This window comes from Bubalus kerabau, chromosome 1 (assembly GCF_029407905.1).
Source record: "Bubalus kerabau isolate K-KA32 ecotype Philippines breed swamp buffalo chromosome 1, PCC_UOA_SB_1v2, whole genome shotgun sequence".
Classification (NCBI taxonomy): Eukaryota; Metazoa; Chordata; class Mammalia; order Artiodactyla; family Bovidae; genus Bubalus; species Bubalus kerabau.
In genome coordinates, this window is record NC_073624.1 from 116864067 (window position 1) to 116883274 (window position 19208).

The window sequence follows — 19208 nt, forward strand, 5'->3', positions numbered from 1 at the left end:
TGTAAACACGTCTCATGGTTTGTGTGTTTTGTCCTGGCTTAACTGTTGTTGTTTAGTTGCTAAGTGAAGTAAAGTCGCTCAGTCGTGTCCAACTCTTTGCGACCCCATGGACTGTAGCCTACCACGCTCCTCCATTCATGGGATTTTCCAGGCAAGAGTACTGGAATGGGGTGCCATTTCCTTCTCCAGGGGATCTTCTCGACCCAGGGATTGAACCCAGGTCTCCCACATTGCAAGCAGACGCTGTACCCTCTGAGCCACCAGGGAAGCCCCAATAAAATAAGTGAAAGTGGCTCAGTCATGTCCGACTCTTTGTGACCCCATGGACTGTCCATGGAATTCTCTAGGCCAGAATACCGGAGTGGGTAGCCTTTCCTTTCTCCAGGGGATCTTCCTGACCCAGGAATCGAACCAGGGTATCCTGCATTGCAGGCGGATTCTTTAACAACTGAGCTATCAGGGAAGCCCTTAGTTGCTAAGTCATGTCCAATTCTTTGCAAGCCCATGGACTAATAGCTCACCAGGCTCCACTGTCCATGGGATTTCCTAGGCCAGATTACTGGAGTGGGTTGCCAGTCCTGACCCAGGGATCAAACCCACGTTTTCTGCATTGGTAGGTGGATTCTTTACCACTGAGCCACCAGGAAATTGTGCTTTATTGACTACACCAAAGCCCTTGACTGTGTGGATCACAACAAACTGTGGAAAATTCTTCAAGAGATGGGAATACCAGACCGCCTGACCTGCCTCCTGAGAAATTTGTGTGTAGGTCAGGAAGCAACAGAACTGGACATGGAACAGCAGACTGGTTCCAAACTGGGAAAGGAGTACATCAAGGCTGTATATTGTCATCCTGCTTATTTAACTTATATGCAGAGTACATCATGTGAAATGCTGGGCTGGATGAATCATAAGCTGTAATCAAGATTGCTGGGAGAAAATATCAATAACCTCAGATATGCAGATGACACCACCCTTGTGGCAGAAAGCAAAGAAGAACTGAAGAGCCTCTTGGTGAAAGTGAAAGAGGAGAGTGAGAAAGTTGGCTTAAAACTCAACATTCAAAAAACTAAGATCACAGCATCCAGTCCCATCACTTCATGGCAAATAGATGCAGAAACAATGGAAATAGGGAGAGACTTTATTTTTTTAGGCTCCAAAATCACTGCAGATGGTGACTGCAGCCATGAAATTAAAAGACACTTGCTGCTTGGAAGAAAAGCTATGACCAACCTAGACAGCATATAAAAAGCAGAGACATTACTTTGTCGACAAAGGTCCATCTAGTCAAGGCTATGGTTTTTCAGGTAGTCATGTATGGATGTGAGAGTTGGACTATAAAGAAAGCTGAGCACCAAAGAATTGATGCTTTTGAACTGTGGTGCTGGAGAAGACTGTTGAGAGTCCCTTGGACTGCAAGGAGATCAAACCAGTCCATCCTAAAAGAAATCAGTCCTGAATATTCATTGGAAGAACTGATGTTGAAGCTGAAGCTCTAATACTTTGGCCACCTAACGTGAAGAACTGACTCCTTGGAAAAGACCCTGATGCTGGGAAAGATTGAAGGCAGGAGGAGAAGGAGTTGTCAGAGGATGAGATGTTTGGATGGTAATCAGAGTCTTGATGGACATGAGTTTGAGCAAGCTCTGGGAGTTGGTGATTGGCAGGGAGGCCTGGTGTGCTGCAGTCCATGGGGTGGCAAATAGTTGGATACCAGTGAGCGACTGAACTGTTAGAAGCACTGTTTTCATGCTTCCAGAGTCCTGGGTAATGAATTACATGGTCTCAATGAGTGTTGGTTAATCCAGGTAGTCTGGTTAAATGGAGGACAAAGTTGATTAAGAGAGCTTTTACTGACTTTGGTTAAAGGTTCATTGTAGCTGACTTGACAATGCATGTAAATCCTTGCCAACTGGTTGGTAGAATTTTTGAGAATGTAGAGCTCCTTTTTTTTCTTTTTTAATTGAAGTATAGTTGATTTACAATGTTGTTAGTTCCAGATGTACAGCAAAATGATTCAGTTATATATATAAATATTCTTTTTCCTTATAAGTTATAAAATATTGAGCATGGTTTCCTGTGTTAATCAGTGATCCTTATTGGTTATCTATTTTATGTATAGCAGTATGTTTCTGTTACGCAGGTAGTGTGGCTGAGTGGTCTAAGGCGTTGGATTGAGGTTCCAGTCTCTTCAGAGTTGTGGGTTTGAATCCCACAGCTGTGGGCTTCCCTCAGATCTTAGTTGGTAAAGAATCTGCCTGCAGTGCAGGAGACCTGGGTTCGATTCCTAGGTTGGGAAGATCCCCTGGAGAAGGAAATGGCACCCCACTCCAATGTTCTTGCCTGGAGAATCCCAGGGACAGAGGAGCCTGGCAGGCTACAGCCCATGGGGTCACAAGAGTCGGACACAACTGAGCAACTAAACCACCACGGTTTTAATGTTAAGCCTAAACTCCTAATTTATCCCACACCTCCCTTCCTGCTTTGTAACCATACATTTATTTTCTTTGTTTGTGGATCTATTTTTGTTTTGTATGTAAGTTCCTTTGCATCACTTTTTTAGATTCTGCAGTATCATTTTTTTTAGATAAGCAATATCATAAGATATTTCATTTTCTCTGACTTCACTCAGTATGACAATCTCTAGGTCCATCCATATTGCTGCAAATGGCATTATTTCATTTTTCTTATGGCTGAGTAATATTCCATCATGTATATACATACCATGATGTATATATACACCATCTTGTTTTTTAAATTTTAATTGAATTGCTTTACAGAATTTTGTTGTTTTCTGCCAAATATCGACATGAATTAGCCAAAGTATATATTATTCAATATGCTATATATATTATAGTATATATGTATTCATCGTTCTGTCTGTGGACAGAGGTTCTTCCACGTCTCGGCTACTGGAAATAGTGCTGCAGTGGACGTTGGGCGCATGTGTCTTTTGGAATTTTGGTTTTCTCTGAGTGGGATTGCAGGATCATATGGTAGAGACGACAGAGGTTGGGAATGGGGCACGGAGTAGCTCAGATGGCGGCTGAGAAGCGGTGTGGAGGGCTCACCAGGTGAATGCCGCCGCAGCGGGTCTCCCTGGCTCCTGTTGGGGGAGCCCCTCATTCAGATAGGCAGGGATTAGGAGCCAGCGATGTTCGTGAGCACCAAAGATGACTTTCATTGGCGTGAGACTCGAAAGTGCACCAAGTTTCTGTGTGTGTGTGTTTGGGGGGGTGGGGGTAAGCATTGGTAAATCTCATTAACTGGAAGTAATATTAAATGAAATCTTTTTACTTTCTGGCACTGTTTCTGGCACTGGGTCTCGCCAACCGTATCCGTTTTCTCCACCTCCATGGTCACCTTCTGGCATTCTACCTTCCTCAGTCCCTTCTTCTCTCTGCGTGCTCCCAGCACCTGCTCCTCCTTATCTGGCTCAGGATCTTGGAGAGGGTGCTCATCACCAGTGTGTTCTGTCCTATACAGAGCCAACCCGCTCCGCCCAGCACGCCGATTCAAGGGAAACCCTGCCCACCACCTCCGCCTCTGCTTTCTTCCCTCCTTCCATATGCACTTACCTTTTTGCCTCCCGGTCCTCTACGCTGGTCTCTGTTCCTGGAGGACAGCTCATCCCTTAGAATGGATTAAGCCTAGAGTTGGCTCCAGACTCTGGCATCTGGAAGGTCTGACCTTCAGCTACACACTCTTCTGTGTGGTCCGTAACTGAGCACTGAGCTTGGGTGGAGGGGGGGAGGTCACTGTTGAAACATCCGTGAGGTCTAAATTGTGTTATTGCATTAATGCTTTATAGCACTTTGCCTCAGTTTCAGATTAGCCAGTAATTGAATGTTTGCTGTATACTGCTTCAGTGTTACTTTAAAAAATACCATAATATTTAATTCTTACAACAGTCCTTTGAGCTAATATACACACACATTATTTTTAAACAGATAAAGACATAAAGATCAGAAGGCATAAAGAAATGTCCTCCTGGTTACAGAGACAAGTGTGGACCATGGATTTGAACCCGATGCCTTTGACTCAGCATCTCCTTGCCATCAGACCACAAGTGTTCCTCTTCTGTAAAGGACTGTTGCTGTCTACACACTGTAAGTAAAAAGATCAATGCATCAATGCTATGATCTTTAGACTTCAAATAAAATCATAAAGCCTATTATTTAAGTGAAGTCTTAGGGGGGAGCTCAATGGCTAAAGTACAAAGCTGGTCTAAGCAGGTGGAGGGGTTCTGCAGTCGTCTCCATTATTCCCCTGCCTTCCACCCCTGCAGCCCCTCAAAGCCAGCTGAGGAGCACAGCCCAGCAACGCTGCATGGGTGTAATCATATATCGGCATCCATTTAACTCAGATGACTCTGAAAGGGCAGGCAGTGGGGGACAGCCATTCTTTCCCCGTCAGCCAGTGCCGAGTTCCCTCTCCAGAAGCAATGAGACGACGCTTCTCTGTTCACCTTCTGGTCCTTCCTTATCTGTGTGTAAGCAAATGCATATCTGTTCTTTTTTGTTCTTCTTGGTGAACAGATTGAAACAATTTGCCCTTATGCTCTTACTCACTTTCCCAGTCATCCTTGGAATCCCTAAGACCAAAGCAACATGTTGTTAAGGTGCTTTGATAAGTGGTGGCTGGGCAGTAGAAGACCAGCAATCTGGTTGGCCTGGGACTGAGGGATTTCCTGGGACCCTAGACTTTTATGCTAAAACTGCAGCAGTTCAGGGAAACTGGGACAGTCAGCCATGCGGGCATGACGTCACAGGAATTGGCCCTGAGGACCACTCTCCAGGGTATCCAGACCACGGCTCCCATGACCTGGCCGGTTAGTCCCTGGTCCCAAGGATCAGGAGCATTGCAGGGAGTTTAGGGAATCCAGTTAACACTGCTCCTTTATTCCTGGCCCTGAACTTGACCTGAAAATGACAAAGGCGTCCGTTTCAAGGAGGTTAAAAAGCAATACTGTTTGCTTTTAAAGTATGGTTAGAATGGGCACTATCTTTTTATTCTATTCTGAAGCTATTTTTAAAAAAAATTTCCTTATTTATGTATTTTATTTTTGGCTGCCCTGGGTCTTGCCGTCGCTCGGGTTTCCTCTGGTTGCGGCGAGTGGGGTTTGGTCTTCCTCGCCGGCCACGGGCCTTTCCTGTTGAAGAGCAGGGCTCTAGGGCACCGGCTCAGCAGTGAGGCCCACGGGCTCAGGCATGCTGTGGCATGTGGACTCTCCCCAGAGCAGAGACCAAACCTGTGTCCCCTGCACCATCAGGCAGTTTGAACCACTGGGCTACCAGGGAAGTCCCTGAGCCTATTTTTAAGGGTACCTAATAGAGAAGTGTTTTTAACATTTTTCTTTTCTTTGGATTTCAGTTATCCTTTACACGTTTCATTATTGGGCATGAAAGTTGGCAAAAACCAACCAACCAACAAACCACACCCCCACAGCTTTTTAATAGTTGCAAAGTGTAGTAGAGCTGTATCATCTGGCAGTGTGATTAAATGGAAAAAGCTTCCAAGTTGCTTATGGACCGTAAGATATTGGAAAGGTCCTTAAAACTCGGAAAGTCCAAGCTGCTGCTTTGCCTCAGCGGAGATAATTACACCTGCCTGACAGGATTAGCATGATATGTCAAAGTACCTGGCAAACTGCATTTGCTTGATAAATATTCATTTCTTTTCCCCTTGCCGTGTTCAGGTTTCACTTAATCAAATATTCTCATTACCAATTGATAACTTTCTCCTAAAGAATAAAGTATGTTTTCCATTAAAAATGTATCAAACAGCATACAGGCAGAGGAAACTTTGGGGGATGGAAATCTATATTTTGGTCTGGATAATGTTTGATAGTTGCTCAGTCATGTCTGACTCTTTAAGACCCTGTGGACTGTAGCCTGCCAAGCTCCTCTGTCCTTGAAATTCTCCAGACAAGAATACTGGAGTGGGTTGCCATTTCCTTCTCCAGGGGATCTTCCCAACCCAGGGATCAAACCTGCATCTCCTGCATTATAGGTGGTTTTTTTTACCATCTGAGCCATCAGGGAAGTCAAACCCACGACCCTGACCTGATTTGCACATGCGGCCTTCTGGAGTCAGACACGCTACCCTTGTGCCACGAGGGCCTAATGGCAACATAGGGGTTCTCCAAGCTGTATACTTAAGACTTATGTATTTTACTGCATGTAAGTTAATCTTCAACTTTACAAAGTATTCAAACATAAAAGTTGTTTATATTGATTTATATGATTCTTTTAAAGCAGGAGAGGAGTCATAATCATAGACTCTATTGCTACTTTACTCTTAGGGAAGAAATACCATTTAAAAAATTGTATATTTATTTGGCTGGACTGGGTCTTAGCTGTGGCATGTGGAATTTTTAGCTGTGGCATGCAGTGTTTAGTTCCCTGACCAAGGATGAAACCTGGGCCCCTTGCTATGGGAAAGTCGAGCCTTAGCCACTGGACCACCAGGGAAGTCCCAAGCAAAACCATTTATTAGAGTGTTTAGTAATTAAAACACTCAGCCTATTACAATTCATACTAATACTATATGTGTGTCTGTATGCATATATAGACACACATTGACTCAATGGACACGAATTTGAGCAAACTCCCGGAGATGGTGAAGGACTGGGAAGCCTGGTGTGCTGCAGTCCATGAGGTCACATAGAGTCAGACATGACTTAGTGACTGAACAACAACAACAAATACGTATTTAATATTTACAGAGTAATGGACACTGCTGTATTCTGTGTGCAATGGGGAGAGATGTATATTCAAGGTGTAAATCAGTTACATTTTGTATTTTCCGTGAAATGTTTGGTAAAATACTGCTTTTTTGCATCTTGTTTTTTGGCTTCCCTGGGAGCCTCAGGAAACCAAGGTTTTGTGGTAGTTTAATTATTATTTAATAGTTGGATTTGAGGAAGGTGGCGAAATTCTGTAGTCTGTGGATCACTGGCCTGATAAATGATTTTGGAAAAAGCCTTTAGACCCTGGCCCTTGCAGAGTTCACTCATAGACCCCACTGACAACATTTAGCACGAAGCAATTGGCTTAAAAATGAGACAAACACTGGTGTTCTGCAACTCATTTTTACATTGCACCATTTATTAGAATCTCTTTGCTCTCTTTGTGGCATCCTGTGTTTAGGGAAATAATGTTATCATCTATTTCCAGAAATGGTTTGGAGAACTTCTTGGAAACCCTTCCCACGCATTTGTATTTTGGTATCTCTCCATTATTTCCCACTCAGGCAGACTGACCACTGGGAGACTTTCTGGCTCTGGAATGCGCCTGCCTCCCACTTTCACATGCCGGGGACACACGTGGGATCATCTGGAAGGGGAAGGAGGGAGTCATGATATGGAGGGGAAGCTAAATATAGCGTCTGGCTCAACGGGGGGGAGATGTGGCCATCACCACCAGCACTGCCGCCCCCCCCCATCACCTGGTGTTTCGGGGAGGGGGGGGAGGCAAGGGAGCTGCCTGGGGTCCCCCACAAGATGCAGGGCCCAGTGTCGCCCTGGCTGCGGTGGCCGGCGGACTCAGGATGGTGGTGGGCAGCAAGCCCAGGGAGGAGGCATTCTGTACTGGAGCAGAAGAGTGGAAACCCTAGGCCAGGATGTCTCTGAGAAAATATAAAATGGAGAGATGTGTTCAGTCTATGAAAAGGAGATGATTTTCTTTTCTTTTGGTAGAGAGTTTGTGGATGAATTAGAGATTACTTAAAAAGTAAGCAAAGGGATAAAATGATGACGAATTCTACAAAAAGCAAAAAGTTTACAAGAAAAAAAAATACAGAAAACCACATGATGCAGCTGTGAATAAATATGACACCATCATGATAATATAATACTGAATACTGATCTAACCCAAAAAATGATAGTGGGAAGATGAGTGGAAAAGCATGCGTGTGTGTGTGTGTGCGTGAGCACGCACATGCGTGTATGCATGTGCCTGAGTGTTGAATTATATGAAAGCTAATTTCTCATTTTCAATAGTAGGGTGTCAATATCTAAATTGAAAAATCAAGAACTAGCAGTATAAACATTTAGAGATATGGAGTGAGAAAGAGCTGCAAGAATTGAAAGTAATTGCTCTCAGGAAATAGTGATGAGAGTATAACTTTGATCATTGAAATTAAGTTAAAAATTACCCCAAATTTGTCTCTAGTCATTTCAGCTAATTCAGCTTTTAAAACTAAAGACTTTCCTGAGGAAACCAAGGTAAGCAGAGAAACAGGGCAGCTACCAAGTAAGAATTTTCCTTGAGGGTGGAAAACAGAGTCCAGAGTTACTAGACCATTCATTAAAGCTGTTGGAGCACAGTCAACTAAAAATGGATTCTGGGGAGAATAAGGACTGGGAAGTGACTTCTGCAGCATGTTATTTCTTCTGGAGGCTGTTCAAGATTTAAATCTGCAGAAAAACATCTCTGGAGCTGGAGAATATAGTCAGAGGACAAAATAGTGGTCAAAATATTTACTCTGTGGATTTCATCCCACCATTTAACTGTGGCCACTTATACCCTTCCCACCTGCATCACAGAGTTATCTGTAGTGGGTTATAACTACACATTTTTTCGTAAATTCCAGATTATTGCAGGGCCCACCCGTGACGGTGCCAGAGTTTCCTCTGGGCAATGCAGAATCATCCCTGCCCCCTCTTACGACTGCCTCCTATCACAGGGCTAGAAACCTGGGAACAACGTTTCCAGAATCCCTTGCCGCAGGGTCCCAGTTAGATTCTGTCACTGGGCGGCACTTGTGAGAGATCTGGAGGTAGAAATGACGCACTTCGTTGCTCCGGCTGCGGGGGCTTTACTGGATATGAGATTTTGCAGCAACCTCTTGGGGACACCCTGGGCACCATTGTTGTGGTGTTGCTGGTACCTCGGGATTCAGGCAAGTTCTTCTTTCTCTGAAAGCAAAGGCAAACCCGAGAACTAGTGATGTTTCCCCTTAAACCTTAGATTCACCAAGACCTAGCCTCGAATCCTGACACTTCATTTTTAAAAACTGTGTAACCTTGGGTTAGGATTTTTTTTTTTTAAATTCTTGATTTATGTTTTTTCAACTGTAGAATAAGGATAACACTATTTATTTTATAAATGATGAGGAATAAATATAATAGGTGTAAAAATGCCCAGCAGAAGACTTGTCACCAGAGTGCTGCTGCTGCTGCTAAGTCGCTTCAGTCGTGTCCGACTCGGTGCGACCCCATAGATGGCAGCCCACCAGGCTCCCCATCCCCGGGATTCTAGGATTCAATAAATGGTATCTGTTGCTGTAGTTATTTTTATCCTCTGTGTGCCACCTGCCACTGTTATTTCCTCCATAGCTGCTGTGCAGTCAGCGGGCAAGAAGCCCAAGTGCAGGGTGCTGGGTTGAGCAGCTGGGGTAGTTCTCCCACTTCTCCTTCCATAAACTTCTTTTATATAAAGCTGGAATGGTCACATTTCCTCTTCTCTTTGCTTCAGAGCATAAACCTCAAAGCCTACCAGATACCCAGACCTGTCTGTGTGTAGGAAACCAGGACTGATCAAGTGACCTTGGCACACGTTTCCCTTTTTTTTGTCGTTCTTAGTTTGCTTCTTTCTATAACCCAGAGAGCTCAGTGGCCCTGCCCCTTTTCTTCATGTGATGAGCTGACATTTGATTGACATCCTTGGCTCTGCTGCTCTTGGGGGCTCAGTCACTTCCTCCTACTATCCTGAGGTCTCCATGCTTGACCTAGACTCATTCTTACACATTCGGGGCTTTCACAACAAATCTCGTTGCCAGGTGGAACCCTTTCTAGGCGAAGTTGTAGAATTCCTGATTTGTAGAATTGCTTTCCCATCCCCCTCTTTTTATGTGAGGCACCAGAAGTTCCACTGATGCGCCCTATAAGTGATTTTTCTCCCCTCATTGATTTTAAAAAATTGTGCCCTTTCACTACATGGCATGTCAAGCACTTTAAGATATATAATTAATTAAAGTGTTTATTGAAACTGACAAGCAGGCAAAATAAATGCAAACCAAGTAGGAAATCTATAGAAATAGCCTGAGAACAGCCATCTCTGCATGAGCTGACTTAAGCCGAAAGTCTAAGAAACAGGAGTCCTGAGGAAAGGGGAGGTAGCCCATGAAGACGTGGAGGTCACCTCATTAAACATACAGTTTCTACTTCCCTCTTGCTTACAACTACAGATTACTAGAAGAAATTTCTAGCCTCTCTCTGTCTTCTGGAAATATGGACAAACAGGGAGAGAGGGGAAAAAATGAATTTATAGAGATAAAATTGTCATATCATGATGTAGTCCATTTCTGGTTACTTTTCTTTCTGTTCTACATTTCCAAAAGGCTCACAATGAAAGAGGTCCTACGGGAAGGCAAGGTGCCATGGGGGAAAGGGCCTGGCACATGTCTCTTCCCTGTCATTCATCAGAGACCCTAGCTCTAAGGTGATGGCCTGTGATGCCGTGATAAATAGGGTCTGCTTTCTTGCCTAGCAACCTATGACTAAAAATGAATATAAACAAAGCATCTTCACTAAGAATTTTTTTTTCAATGAAAAATATAAAATGACTGATTTTAAAAGACAGGATTTATGCAGGAAGCTTAAATTAAAACCCCAAATAATCAAACACATGCTTCTTTTCCTTGTTATGATAAGAAGGGACAGAAGAAAGGAGGAAGGTTTTCTGTAGGGTTTTCTATTTGTGGTCACTGTGTTGGTCCAATTTGTCTCTTTGACAGCTTTCTTTAGTTGTTAATTTTGGATGTGGTCTGCAGCTCTCATAATTTGCCACTGTTCACAGTATTTCGGTGACTTTTAAAAGCCTTCATGATGCTCAGGTGGGGCGTCAGAACAGAGACTGGGATGAGTGAGGGCATCATTGTTTTGTCAGGGACAGGAGTTGGGAGGGAGGCAAGCTACAGTCTGTGGGCCAAATCCAGCCTGCCACCTGTTATGGATAAAGTTTTATTGGAACCCAGCCATGTCCATTTGCTTCCATATTGTCTATGGCTTTTTCTGCATTGTTAACAATGGCAAAACTGAGTAGTAGTGACAGAGATCATCTGACCCAAAAAGCCAAAAGCATTTACTATCTGACCCTTCATAGAAAAAGTTTTCCCAGCTCTGGTCCAGGATGAAGTGTTGGCGCAGCCGGAGTCCCGTTAGCTGGTGGATGAGTGTGCCAGGCTGGGTGAAATTGAGCCGAGCGCTAAATTTGATTCTTGAAGTGTTTTGTGACATGTTGTATTACTGAAAACTGTGAATTGCTTGTAAACTGTCATATTGTTTGTTTCCCGTAGATACAGTCATTCAGTTATTCAGTCACTCATGGTTCAAGCAAATGTTTACATTCCTATCGCCCTGTGTGAGTTTGATGAAGTTTCAGTATTCGTTGAAGTGATTGAGCTGCCCTTGCTAGCACCTAGATGTCAAGCAAATGACTCTGAAAATGAAACTCCTTTTCCTTCTAATGAGATGGAAGTATTTTAAGAAGATTTGATGCATGAAGAACCTCTATGATTTTGTGAGAAACAAGGACATTAGAATATAAGATTACTTATAATTAGGCAAGTTGACATTATGAAATAAAAATATTGGGTTGGCCAAAAAGTTCCCTTGGGTTCCGGCCAACCTAATACTATGTTTACAAAAAGCATCTTCATGCCCGTGTCTTCCCAGTTGTTCCCCTAAGGACAGACATTATGAAGTCGTGAATGAGAAGTGAAAGATCTGGTGCCAGATACACATGGGTCTGAATTCTGGTTCTGCCATTATTAGCTATGTGGCCTTGGACAAGTTCCTTAACCTCTGTGTGTGTGTTTCCTCATCAGGATGGGGAACACATGTACACCCGTGGCGGATGCATGTTGATGTATGGCAAAACCAATACAGTATTGTAAAGTAAAAAAAATAATAATAAAAAAAAGAAAAAGAAAAAGAAATATCATTTGCAAGCCGCCCCCCCCCCAACAAAAAAAAAAAAAGAAAAAATGATAATAGTACTTACCTCATGGGGTTGCTATGAGGATTCATTGAGATGAGGCAGGCAAAGACTTAGTTCTGTGATGGTGCTAAGTTAGCTGTTCTATTTCTAGTCCCCTCTCAGAAAATTCAACCAGCTCTACCAGAATCTTAATTTCCTGTACTTTCTTCTCAAAATCTCCCCCTTAATTTGCCTGAGATGTCAAAGACAGGGCTGTTTGGCTGCGTCATGTGAAGACCCTCCTTGGATTAGGGGCAGGTGTGATCTCTACGGAAACAAGAGCCCGGGTGGCAGACAGCACCCTGCAATTATCTGAGCTAGCTGCTCATATCCTGGCTGTCAGTCTTCCCGGGAGAGAATCGTGTGAGTCACAGAGAGAAGAGGACCATCTCTGTGTGACTGAACCGTCACCAATGGCTTGCCCATCCCAGGAATGGGTCTCTGTCTTTGTTCAATACAAGTTTTTACCTGTCTCATTGTTCTTCTGACTCGGGCCTGTCTTTAGTTCTTGCATCTGGAAAAATCTCTGACCAAAGAAGTTATAAGCTGCTCCCTTGGCTGGCATGAGGTCCAGTCTACCCGACTTGGGATGTTTCGCTGTCATCGTTCACGTGTGAAGCTGTGCCTATGTGTCAGTCATCTTCAGGTCTTTCTTATCTTTCTGTCACCTCCTTTTCCTAAAAGCACAGATGGTAGGATTCAAAAGAGCTTATGCGGGCGTTGGAGAAGCCGAACCATTCCTTTCGGTGTAGAAAACTTCCCGGTAGGTAGCGAACTCCCCACCCACCCGTCCTTCGGTCCACCCGTCTGCTGTGATGCTGTGAGATATTAAACCTGGCTTCTGTTTTACCTAAAACTCTCCTCTTAGCTTTCCTCACCTCCTCCTTCACGCTCCTTTTTTCTTTTGTGTTAAATGGGAATAATAACCATTCGTCTAGTCATCTTTGTCTGGACTCATTTCTTACTGCCACCTGCCCTCTGCAGTCTCCTCCACACCATACAGACATTGTTGGATAAATGGAGGTGCTGTGATGAGGTTTGCGGTGACGTTTGTCATGTTGCATATGTGAAAATGCTCATTACCATGTCTAGCAGAGCGCAGGTGTTTCTCGCTTCCTCGTATCTGTATTCTGGGTCTCGCTGTGCGTCACAGACGTAGAATTGTGTCTCAGAAAACTTGTGGTGGGGTCTGAGCTCTGTCACTTAGGAGCTGTGATACCTCAAGCAGGTGATGTCATTGACTTCCCCAAACTGCAGTTTTTCATCAATCATGTGAGGAAAACCGTGCGGCATCGTTAGGGAGATCAAATGAAAATATATGAAAAATGCATTCTAAACTGTAAAGAGTGATACAATTGTATAATAGTACATAGACGGTGGTGACAATTTGGCAATTGCAGCCACTTTCAGTTGAAAATGATAATAAAAATTGTTTAATGATTTTTGTTTTTGCTTTCGTTCAGCTTTGCTCAGTGGTCTCAGGACACTCACCTAAATGTTAATAAAAGAGGAGAGCTCTTGACCTTGCTTTATAATCCAAGCAAAGGCACACTGCAGTCTGTCACATCCAGCAAATGCGCCGCTGCTTTCAGACTTCCGCTGGGGTGAAGTGGCTGTGGCAGGCACAGCAGGTGAGCATGCACGCCAGTTCACTCCGTTAGTGCCCTGGGGCCGTGTGCTGAGGGCGAAAAGCCCAAGGGGAGACGGCACCAGTGTAACCAGAGCAGAGAAGCTGGCTAAGTGCTTGGCCTGGCCAGTCTTTCCCTGTTGCCTCAGTCTAAAAGGGGCCAGTCGCTCAAATTACCCAGCTGTTTGCCCTTGGTCTCTGATGGGCTTTGCAGTGGGAGGAGGGGTGAGCAGGTGGGAGGCCTGCTGCTCCTCCTCCTCCAGTTCAGGAAACTTTGGGGAGAGAGCGCAAGGTGACGTGAGTCACCACTAAGAGACACTTGCCCTCCCCAAGGCTTTCTTTCCCTGAGCATACAGGACACACTTCAATGTCCCGAAGTCTGGAGAAAACCACTGGATCAACGTCATCCTCAGCTCACACGCCGTGTTCATTCGACCTCATTTTCCAGCTGATGGCTTGGAGGCTGAAGGTCAGCACAGGACTTGACAGAGAGAGGAGAAAAGACAAAGAATGTATATGGGAGAATGTAGTGTGCTACGAAGGGTACCTGTCCAGGTGGGCTAAGTGTCTTAGAAGTAGGAAGACTCTCTGGAAGGCAGGTACCTGGTGTTTTGGCAAGGCCAAGCCTTGTTTGGGGCCAGGTGAAACAGCTGAGTGTCATGGATTCATACTAGAAATTGAGTAAAAATAAAAAGTCACTCTGGATATCAAACATGCAGAGGATACAGGGAAAAGCATCTAGGACATTTTAAGACACCATTGAGGGTACTTTACAAAAGCAATTTTATTTAATCCGCATAGAAATATTACGAGAAAACTTTCAGATGAATAAACATAGGTTTGATTCTGAAGTCTCTGCTTTTTCTTTAGCTTCATGTATAGAAAATCAAGCTAAGGTATGTCCTTTAAATTCACCACCTCTGCTACTTCAGTTGTGAGAATTTATCCTTACCCAAAGGCACTGTGGCCACAAATGACCCCGCTCATTGATATTCTGATGTTTCTCCTGCCACATAAGTTTGGATTGCCCCGCTCCTTGAAGACAGCCATGGCCAGGTGACTTATTTTGAGTAACATAGCGTGAGTGAGTGGCTGGTGTCAGCTTTAGGTAAAAGTATATAAGAGCCCATGAGAAATTCACCACGTTTTCTTCTAATGGCCACTGTTAGCTCTCCAGCTGGTAAAGTATCTGAAACTAGGAAGGAAACATACAGTGGAAGCTCGATTCATTTAGGATAAGAAATAATACAATTTAATTATTAAAACCCCTAGATTTTAGATTGTTACTGCAGCGTAGCCTCACCTGTCCTGACTGATACAAGCAGGAAATAATTTTCCTATTATTCATGATTTCAAATGTGTGTTCTTAGGGAAGAGAAAGACTGGAGAAAGGCCTGACTGGAGTAAGAAAGAATGTAGAAACTAAATAACTCATCTATTTTGTTGGTATTTTTAACCGGTGAACATGTTTTAACTTGAGTACACATTTTAGGTGGTGGATAATTTCTGAAGAATTGAAGATAATAGCTTAGTTTGCTTGGGCTGCTATGGCAAAGTACCATAGTCAGGGTAGCTTAACCAACAGAAGATTAATCTTGTCTTCTTAGAGTCCTGGAGGCTAGCAGTCCAAGATCACGGTGTCAGCTGGGCTGGTTTCTTTGAGGCCTCTCTCCTTGGCTTCTGGACGACCATCTTCACAGTCTTCTGTCTATATGTGTCTATGCCCTAATGTCCTTTTCTTTTTTCCATAAGGATACCAGTTATATCCGATTTGGGCCCATCCTAATGATCTCATTTAATCTTAAGTACTTCTTTGAAGACCCATCTCCAGGTACATTCTGAGGTACTAGGGGTTAGGACTTCAGTGTATGAATTTTTGGGGACACAATTCAGCCCGTGACAACTATGGAATAATCCCTGCTACATAATGTATCCTCAGAAAGCCGTTCAAATAACGACTTGCCTGTTTTGCCTCAGCCAAACATGTCCTATATATTTCACTCTGGCCAGGCACCCTCAGCAGCCTCTGCTGCTGCTGCTAAGTCGCTTCAGTCGTGTCTGAGACTCTGCGACCCCATAGATGGCAGCCCACCAGGCTCCGCTGTCCCTAGGATTCTCCAGGCAAGAACACTGGAGTGGGTTGCCATTTCCTTCTCCAATGCATGAAAGTGAAAAGTGAAAGTGAAGTCGCTCAGTTGTGTCCGACTCTTAGCAACCCCATGGACTGCAGCCCACCAGGCTCCTCTGTCCATGGGATTTTCCAGGCAAGAGCACGGAGTAGGGTGCCATTGCCTTCTCCGCAGCAGCCTCTACCTCAGAGCCACTGTGGTGCTTCATCAGTCTTTTCACCCCACTCCAAATGATCCTGGGTGGCACAGAACTTGAAAGGAATTGTGAGGAGGGTGCTCCTAGTCCCATTAAACACATTATTTATCGGCTGGACCATGTCTTAGTTGTTATATGTGGGATCTTTGATCTTTGTTTCGGCATGTGGGATCTAGTTCCCTGACTGGGGCTAGAGCCTGGGCCTCCTGCACTGGGAGCTCGGAGTCTTAGCCATTGGGCCACAAGGGAGGTCCCTACTAGTTCAGTTTTCTCTTTTTGGTTGCACGGGACCTTTGCTGCTGCTTTTGGGCTTTCTCGTTGCAGGGCACAGGCTGTAGGCCCATGGGCTCAGGAGTTGCCGGGCACAGGCTTAGTTGCCCCACAGCATGTGGAATCTTCCGGTATCAGGGATGGCGCCCATGTCCCTTGCATTGGCAGGCAGGTTCCTATCCACTGTACCACCAGAGAAGTCCTCTCCGAGTTCCATTTTAATAGCTAAGGACTGGAACTTAGAGATGTTAAGTGACTTATCGTAGGTTACACCACTGATTTGCATCTATGAATTCTGAGAACCTGGAATTGCCTTTCCATCGCTGCTGCTGCTGCGGCTAAGTCGCTTCAGTCGTGTCTGACTCTCTGCGACCCCCTAGACGGCAGCCCACCAGGCTCCCCCGTCCCTGGGATTCTCCAGGCAAGAACACTGGAGTGGGGTGCCATTGCCTTCTCCGTGTCTTTCCATTAGGTTGGAGCTAATCTGCACTAATAGAATTTGGGCTTTAAATGGAAGAGAGGGTATGAAAGGTTCTCAGAGATTAGCAGAATGGGTGGGAAGAGCGAAGAGATCATTCCAAGTTTGTGGAGCAGCGTGGGTGAAGGTAGACTCAGGAAGGGTGAAGGGGCTCCTTACCGTTACCCACGGTTCGCCCGCTCTCTAATCTGCAGGACGCTGCATGTGATGGTCCATGTGAGGGCTCACCACGAGTCCTCATGGTGAGGTTGGGCTGAAGGTGCCTCTTTAGATGATCCAGGAAAAAAATAAGGTGTCTTGGATGTGTCATCAATTTATTTACTGGCTCACTGGGAAAGCCATAATGATTATTCACCAGCCAGTTGATATTTGCAAAATGGTTTGCCCTCATTTTGATTTGATTTCTCTCTAGCAAACTAGTTCAGGGCGGTCACCGCAAGTTACTCAGCTCACCAAGGAAACATTTAAAGATATAAAGGTATTAAATAAATGTGCCCAGGGAGGCTAAGAGCAAGAGCTAGGATTAAGAATTGGAAACTTCAGAGACCTCCTCTGTTTTTGCCTCTGGGGCTGGCTTTTTCCACAATCAGGCTTCTGGGAAACTGAATGATGAGGGGATTCCACGAAGAGCATGGCATTTTCTATAACCCTTTATTAAAAATGCAAGTCATCAAGTTAGAAGAAAGGCATACCAGGGAAGCAGGGAGGCCCACACTGCGGACCCAGAGCAAGGGTCCTAGACTGGGCTCCCTGTAACACATTCTTATTGACGGCCATGAAAAGATTCAGCGTCTTGAATGAGACAGCTGCTTGTACAGAGGCGTTTTTTATGAGCTGACAAGTTAGCCAAGAACAAAGCACATTTGTAGGAAGCAAATCGTTGCCAGTTTTAATCTGAGCTTTTCATTCAGCTGTGGCCGGAGACAATTGAGTTTTTAATGTTCCGCGTGAAGTTCCTCATTTTCGATTTTGGTCAGAACAAGGCCTGGGATTTGGTTTGGCTTAGGTGCTCCATTTTCAAAATGTCACTGAAATCAATGCGAACAAAAGCCATGCTGGTTGTTTTCATTTCCTGCCGATCATAACTTCTCCAGGGGACAGGGTCTGGACAAACAAAGCTGCCTCCGTGGAGGATGTTTATGCTTCTCACTCCAAGCCCGAGCTTGAAGAGAGGAGATAGCGATTGACATGTTATGATGTGAAATGATTCAGAGGCCACGCAGAGATGAGAATTAAGCGGAGGTCCTGGGTAGGAACCCACTGGGGTCTAGAGGAGTTGGAGGAAATGGCTCTGAGCCACTCTGGTGAGAGTGAAGAACTGCCTCTGATCTAGCTTCTTTGGGAGAGACGTTTTTCCCAGGAAAATTATCCAGATAAGGAATTTCCACAGAAATGCTTTTAGGATTGCTTTAAAAGAAATTCAGTTGACAATGTATTGTGCACTTCCTTGCCTTAGCAACAAAGACTGTAGACCGTAGCAGGCCCTCTTGGTGACCGAGGGTACTCACTGCCTCCTCTGGCTTTACTGTAAGGACCTCTCAGGGCTCCCGAGTTGCCCATCACTGAACAGGTTCACTGGAGGGGGGGCGGGGGGGAAGCTGCAGGTTGGCTGTGTGATGGTTGGACATCCCTGGAGATTTGTATTTTTATTCTGGACTATGAGTGGAATTTTTATTAGAATCTTAAAGGCAGTATCTGAGAATACCCAAATCCTGCTATGGGGGAATGATAATCATTTACCAAGTCAACCAAGTTAGCATTTCAATAGGTCAATGAGATTGGTTTGACCAGTATTAGCTTCTCATTTGCTTCCTAGGTGGCACTAGTGGTAAAGAACCTTCCTGCCAATGCAGGAGATGTAGGAGACGTGAGTTTGATCCCTGGGTCGGGAAGATCCCCTGGAGAAGGAAATGGCAACCCACTTCACTATCCTTGCCTGGAGAATCCCATGGGCAGAGGAGCCCGGAGGGCTGCGGTCCATGGGGTCACAAAGAGTTGGACAGGCCTGAAGCGACAGCACGCACGCAGCTTCTCACTAGAGAGTTGATTCGGGACCTCAGAGATTCCTGTCACCTGGCGCTTTTCACTATTTGCTCTTCATATACATGTAGCAAGGGCCTTAAACATCGCTGCTGTGTTTGCATAATGTCTAGTTATTACAATACAACTCAGTCCAGGACAACACAGACCCTAAAAACTGTAACAGAAATTTGCTGCTTTTAACCATACTCACTGAACAATCATTTATCTCTTTTAAACTGTCTTCAAACTATTGCCGTCTCCTTCAGGGTTCTGCCTTATGAAGGGTGAACCTTCCACCTCCCTAGCTTCCCAAACACATAATCAGTAACCCCCCCGAGTTGAATTACTCTGCTGATGTTGGGATCCAGTCTGCCCTGAAAACATGTAGCCTGTGGGCTACCTGACCTTACTTGTCTTAACACTTTAATAATAAAGAGAATGGAGATTTATTTCCATCTGCAGTTTTGGGTGGGAAAAGATTGGTTTTGTGGCTGAATGCCAC

General features: G+C 44.7%; 1 long non-coding RNA gene across 3 annotated transcripts in view; it reads left to right on the plus strand.

Annotated features, from left to right (window-relative positions):
- LOC129656946 (uncharacterized) overlaps window positions 1-19208 on the plus strand; it is a 59301-nt gene that overhangs the window by 19777 nt on the left and 20316 nt on the right. For all 3 annotated transcript variants that reach the window (XR_008716540.1, XR_008716541.1, XR_008716539.1), the window contains one exon: window positions 3951-4109. This is a non-coding gene — a long non-coding RNA (uncharacterized LOC129656946). The remainder of the gene's footprint in view (window positions 1-3950; window positions 4110-19208) is intronic.